This window comes from Cyprinus carpio, chromosome B3 (assembly GCF_018340385.1).
Source record: "Cyprinus carpio isolate SPL01 chromosome B3, ASM1834038v1, whole genome shotgun sequence".
Classification (NCBI taxonomy): Eukaryota; Metazoa; Chordata; class Actinopteri; order Cypriniformes; family Cyprinidae; genus Cyprinus; species Cyprinus carpio.
The window spans coordinates 38128489-38135819 of NC_056599.1; the positions used below are offsets into that span (position 1 = coordinate 38128489).

At 38.7% G+C, this 7331-nt stretch overlaps 1 pseudogene; it reads right to left on the reverse strand.

Moving 5' to 3' along the window:
• Positions 1 to 3432: 3432 nt before the first annotated feature.
• Positions 3433 to 6701, reverse strand: LOC122136605 (annotated as a pseudogene).
• Positions 6702 to 7331: the final 630 nt, after the last annotated feature.

Genomic DNA, 7331 nt, shown 5'->3' on the forward strand with positions numbered 1-7331 from the left:
CATAAGTCAACCAATGAACTTTGGGAGACTTCCCCAATATGACAGTGACAACACAAATAAGCTTGATGTAGGGCTGCACAATTAATCGCATGCATTTGTCATGCGTGTCTCATCAGTAAAGCTGGTTCCTTGATTAGCGGTAAATATCCGTCACCTGTTTTCAAATGCACCGGGAGTTCATACACAGAGCCGTAGTTCACTGACAAGCTACGCAATATCGTGTTCATAATCGAATGAGATTCATCTCAATTATGAACAGAATATTGCGTAGCTTGTCAATGAACTACGGCTCTGTGTATTAACTGCCGCTCCCGTTTGAAAACAGGTGACAGACATTTACCGCTAATCACGGAACCGGCTTTACTGATGAGACACGCATGACAAATGCATGCGATTAATCGTGCAGCCCTAGCTTGATGTATGTCCAAAGTGAACACCTCCAACCAAAAGGCGGCGGCAGAATAAATGTTATTTTAAAAATGGCCGATCTGACCAGATTCCACAGTTGAAAAATGAGCCAGGTGGACCATTAATTAATAGTGGCAAACTACATAAGCGAGACCAATAAAAAAAATGAATTACCTATTTTTGGATAAAAAAAAAAAAGACTGATAAGAACAAGGTATAAGTATAGGTGCCTGGACCGACGGAGACTTAGATGCGATGACTATCATCTCGGCTTTGTTGCTCTATACAATAAAGTCTTATTTTGACATCTGGAGCTTCAATGAGAAAAACATTGCTTGCTCCGACAGTTGTGACTTGAGTCTTGATAAAGAAGTAGTCAGATAATTGTGTTGCAGTAACCAAGGAGAACAGTGAAAGAAGTGCTGAGGGATGACAAAACTGACATTACCATGCTGTTTTCTCTTCTTGCTTGATGATGAGCTCAAGTGTTGAGACTGTAGTGACTGAGCTTCATCGTTGAGTCCCTTTTCTAGTCCTGAGATGCAGTCCACTCTTTCTGTTAGCCGCCCTTATTTCTAAAACATCACAACAGTGGAACAAGCAGGTCATTAGTGAACCACTTCACTAGAATTTACTAAGATTGAACAAAAGGATAAGAAAAGGTTAAACAAAAGTATAGCTTGCAATTTAAATATGAAAATGAGTTAATAAATAACCTTTATGCAGTAGTTGTCACATTAACTGCAAACCCCTTTTAGGAACAGGTACAAAACAATATGCAATAACAGACTACACGCAGAGGGTTGAAACTGAAGTGCACAGTAAAGACAAGGCAAGCATGAGCAAAGACGTTTTTGTGTCAAATTATATAAGAGTACTTATCAACATATTAACTTCAAAAAGTGAACTTAAGTTAAAAGCTATAATAAATGTCTGTTTGACAACACTTGAGCATCTGCTCTTCACTATTTCCTAGTCTACCAAAAAAACAAATAAAGATACAAAAAAAACCAAACTGCGTCATCGTTTTCATTCTCATTCCGTTTCAAACCCCTACCGACCAAGACATTTCATTCTCATTCCGTTTCAAACCCGTATGACTGTCTTTCTTCAGCGGAACATAAAAATAAATTATTTTTAAAAATACTGTGCCAACCAAACAACAACGTCCGACCAAGACATTTCTCGAAAGATCTCCGTTTATGAAATAATATCAGACAAGTTTGGAATGACATAAAGGTGAAGAAATGACGACTGATTCTGAAAATAAATAAATACCGAACCCCAACTACTCCCCAGAAGTACGGGGACGTCGTCTCCTAGTGGTTAGAGAGTTTGACTCTTAACCCTAAGGTTGTGGGTTCGAGTCTCGGGCCAGCAATACCGAACCACAACTACCCACCATCTGCAGCATAAAAGACTCCACCAGTTTTTTTTTTGCACACTGCTGTGTGTGTGCACTTTGGATGGGTTAAATACAGAGCACGAATTCTGAGTATGGGTCACCATACTTAGCTGTATGTCACGTCAGTCACTCAAGTAGGTAGTGCTGTAACTGTATTGTAATAATATTGTCATGTGCTTTTGGTGTGTGTGTGTATATCTTATCAAATCTTCTCGTTCAGGACCACTGAATGATGCATTAACAGTTGTAATGCTGTGAGTACAGTCCTCAATCGCGTGTAAGCTTTCATTGATTTCACATGCTGACTTGCCAATCTTTCATTGAGCTAAAGGACAAATCAACACAACAAAAACGCCTAGCAAAAAAATACAATAAATTATAATAATAAAGAAACCTAATCCGAGAAGAAATCGAAACCATTTAATTAGTTCTCACACACTGATGCTGTGTACAGTGAGATTATATTATTGTCCGTGTTTTAATAAATGCGGTTCTGTTGTCAGGGTATTAACTAATAGTGGCGAAAAGGTTGATTAAGTTACAAACTGTTCACTTATAACGCACCGTTGAGCTCACTAACCGTCAGCACCTCGTTGAAAACCGGTAACATTTGTTTTCTAATATCTTGCTAGAAGATCAGACCAGGTATGGAGTTAGATGTTTTTAACACGAGTATTACAGGTTTTCTGGTCGTTTTAGTGTGTGATAGACTCGACATCCAGCACTACTGTACCGAGAAGAGATCAAACAGCGGCAGTCTCGGACCTCAGACACGCACTTGAACGGAAAAAAAACAAACCGTGACCCGCAGTCAAACAGACCCCCAGCTCAATTCTCACGACACAAGAGATGAACCCCTTGCTGATTCTTCAGGAGTTACAGTCATTGATCATGTTTCTGTTAGATATATATATAACGTTACGTGTCCCAGCCGCTGGTGTGGTTTTGTGTACGTCGTCGAGGTACACCGGGGCTAGCTGGGCTATTGCTGCTATCTGCGCACGCACAAATCCGACACATACACTGCATTGAAAGGGTATTTTACTATCTTATACTTCAGACACAGATGTAAATTATAGAACTAAAATACACACTGACCTAAAACCGTCTGAGGGGAAACGTGCGGTGAGGCTGTGAAAGCATCTTCTTTTAGGCGTTGTTTGTGTGACATTTCCACGCCGGACTGCGCCCGAGCTTCACCATTGCACCGACTCTTCAGACCTATGATCTCATTCGGTGCGAGCGTTTTCCCGGTCTGACGAAGAGCCAATCATAAGCCCGCAGAGTATGAGAATGTCCCGCCCCTCGGGTAAAGGCTAAGATTTCCAGCCAATTAGAACTGTTCAACGCCAGCGTACTGACCAATTGTGCTTCGGGAGGGAGAAATGCAACCAATAGCGAGGCCGCGAACAGCCGTCTTTCTACCCGTGTGAACTTTTAAAGCTTTCATTGGTTTATGTACAGCCCCGCGGTTTGAATATTGAATCTTGCGTGTAGCAAAATAGCAGCACTCTTTAAAACTGTGTATCCAGTAAACGTGCATGAGTCAGAATAGTTGTAACATTAGCCAGCACACCAGGTTGGATCCAGCCATAAAGTCTTTATTTTAAAAACACATCATGTATCAAACACAGGTGCACATCCTAGTGCATGTGCATATATAAGACAAAAGACAATTATTGAAAAGTAAACAATTATTCAGAGAAGCCATTTCAGATGGGCGGAAGAAATCAAATAAAATCAGTAAAATCAAACAGATCATGTATAAAGTTCAAAGTCTATTCTCTTTGAGTTGTAGAAGGGGGCTCCTTCCTGGTCAATCCTCCTACAATATACTCCATCCTTGAAGTAGCCTTCATCCACCCACTCCTGGAATAAGAGATACAGCCACATTTACTTAAACTTATTTACTTACATACTTAAACCTTCACCAAATAATATAAATAAATAAAAACTGTATTATCCTTAATCAAAGATACTTTGAAACGTCAACTAAAGGGCAAACATTTACTCAGTGGTGATGCATGTAATTATTTGCTACTATAAGCACCAAACATAAATGCAAAAATGTTTTAAACTGGTTCCCAAACTCGACCACTAGAAACTAGACCACTCCAAAAAAAAATAAATAAATAAAACAAAACAGCAATAATGAATCTATCATTGTTTCACATTTTAATTTAAGAAATAATGTGTCAATTAATTCTGCAAATAAGAGTTTGATATTTAAAGCACCGATAGTGTCTTACCTGCATCTGTTTGCTGCTGAAGGGCCCATAGAGCTCAGAGTTTTCCTCGTTTTCCCATTTGTACTCCCACATGACCTCATCACTGACTAGAGAGAAACACAAAACTGCTATTACTAAGGGGTCAGCCAGGAATCAAATAATCCTAAAAGACAACCAGCAATAACATTATCAGAACTCGTTCCAAAAAGCTGCTACACTACTACTAATAAAAAGTTGATATTTAAAACTGTATCTGATCATGCCACCTTTAAAAACACACATCCCTGTCCAATCACGCACCTCTGCTGTTGTCTTTATCCTCATCCTTTTCTGCAACTTGCTTCTCATCAAACTCCTCACCGAACATGTCTAGCTCATCTTTTTCCTCTTCATCATCCGCTAGTATTTTTGCTGCCTTTCCCTCGAGTCATCCCCTTCAACTTGTAGGCCAGTTTTTCGTAAGTCTGCTGATAAATTTCAAATTCTCCAAATCCCACCAGTCTATCTGCCAGTGCTGTCAGTTTGTCCAGTTTATCAGCGTCTTTGTTCGAAGTCTCTTTTTTCTCCTCCTCTCTCCTTCTCTCAGTCTGCCTTTCTTCTTTGTGTCCTCCGAGACCGCCAAGTCTTCTCAGAGCGGCAGCCACTGTTTCTCCAGGCAGCATCAGCTCAATGACAGCTTCTGCGAGCTGATGATGGCTGTATGTAGCCAGAGGGTCTTCTGCAGGTCCTTTCTCCTCTTCTTCCTCCTCATCTTCCTCACTGTCTTTCTGCTGCTCCTCACGTTTTATTTCCTCTTCGCCTCGTCTTCATCACCAATTCTTCTCTTCCGCTTAGCTGCAAGGCCTTTCTTCTTTTTCACGGGCTGCTCTTTTATCTTCACCTGTGTGAAGAGATACAGTGTGATCACTGATTTGTGACCCTGGACAGAAATAGCAGTCACAGGGAGAACAGATATATTTGTAGCAATAGCCAACAATACATATGCCAAAAACCTCATAGGAGTGTTAAGTAAAGATATTCTTGTGAATTTCCTACCGTAAATATATCAAAACTTAATATGTGATTAGTAATATGCATTGCTTAGAACTTCATTTGGACAACTTTAAAGGCATTTTTTTTTTTTTGGACCCTCAGATTCCAGATTTTCAAATAGTTGTATCTATTAGTAAAAATATTGTCCTATCCTAACAAACTGTAAATCAATGGAAAACTTATTTATTCAGCTTTCAGATGACGTATACATACTCAATTAAAAAAAAAATGACTCTTATGAGTGGTTTTGGGGTCCAGGGGTCTCTTAAAATCTCTTAAAACTTCACGCTTAAACTTAGATTATCAAATACTTCTCAAAACTCCATGCAATAAAATGTACCCAGTCGATATTGTCCAGCCAGTTGTCTCTGATATCTTCCTCTTTGTTGACAAAATAGTTTCCCTCTGAATCAAAGTGTCCCTCCTGCATTTCCTCGGTGAGATTAAAAGGGGTGATGCGTATACCCTCGTCATAGTCAATGGTTGCCATTTCCTGACCTGTAAGAACAAAGAAAGTCTAAGATAAGTAATATTTAAAATAACGTAAATCATAAATAAAACACAAGCACATCTAGTGTTTCAAATTACTTTGTCACTTCTCAGCCTTTTAAAATAGCAGGCACTACAAAGGTCTAGAGGAAGAGCCAAAAAAAAAAAATCTCATTCTGCAATGTGCAGAACATTTATTTCATTATCTGCATGAGGCCAAATTATTATTCACAGGACCTTCCACATCGTCACTGGCAAGGATGTTATATTGTTGCCATTTTCTCTCCTCTCTTCCTTCATCTTCCTCATCACTGTCCAAAGTGTGTTTCTTAAATCTGGATCCTGGGCCACTCACACAGCATCAACAATCTGTAATAAAAAAAAAAAAAAAAAAAAAAAAGTTGGATAGAGCAGAACAGAGCTTGAGATTCACAGAGCACCACAATCTATTACAACAGAATAATATATGCATGTTGCAAAAACAGGAACACTTTGACAGCATAAAGAGTTAATATGGAACCGACCTTCTGTTCTTCGGAACATCATCCAAAGTAATCTCCCCATCTCCATCCTCAAATGTCACTTTCCTTTTCGACATGCTAAAAGAGGCATAAGACAGTTGACTACAGTTTTGTTGTGCGTGTCTAGTGCACTCATCTAGTATATACACTGTGAAAGTTGGTTACACTTTTATTCTGATAGTCCACTTTAAACATTCTACTAACTGTAAGTAACTTTGCAACTTTTGAGTAGACTGTTAGGTTAGGTTTAGGGTTAGTAGAATAAGTTAACATACTTGCAAAGTTTCTTCTTTCGCTATGTTGTATGTTGTGGACCCATCAAAAACAAGGTGCTAGAAGATATTAAGCAGACAGTCTACTAATACTCTAATGACTGCTAGTTGACATGTAGATGAAAAGTTGCTTGCTGTTAGAAGAATGTCTAAAGTGCACTATCAAAATAAAGTGTTACCTGAAAGTTTTATACTCTTAACATAACTACATAACAGATCGAATTCATGAAATCTGTGCATATGGAGTGGTTTAAGGTTAAAGCTAATTAGCGAGACTAAGTATAAAACCAAACTAATAGCAGTGGACTAGAGGGCACATGACTGCATGCCTACACAGCATAAACTACACCTACAATTAGATTTTAAAGGAATTGGGCCCATACTTAATGCACATCTACAAAATTGTGATAATAAATAATAACCTAATACAAACGAAAATTTGATCAAGTATCACATTTAATCGTTCAGTATTTACACCACTGCTGTGCAATGCGCGAGCTAACGCTGCGAGCGTGCGTGCGTACGGAGCGCGTAACTTACGTCAATAAGTGTGCCAGCTAGCTAACGTATACAAAGACCGTATATAAAACAAAACTTTAGCTCGACCTACACAGACGCTTAACAGAATGGTCAGATGTAAAATAATCAAAATAAAAAAAATACAGATATGGAATTAGCCCATGGTAAAATCTTCTTCTTCTTCTTCTTCTTCTTGTCGGTGGTGTTTTAATGCGGATGGCATACAACTTTTAGGTGCATTACCGCACCTCCCTGATTAGGAGTGTGGATCAAAAGCACCAAAAACTTAAATAAATTCTTAAAATTATTAAATCCTGTGTCGTTTAAATAACGCATTAAACATTGAAAGTTTTTATTCCCAGAATTATTCCCCATAAATGTTCATCATATTAAGTTTTTCTTTATTTTCCATGAGGCCATCAATCAGTATCTTTCTTTCCTTTCCGTATCTTGAACA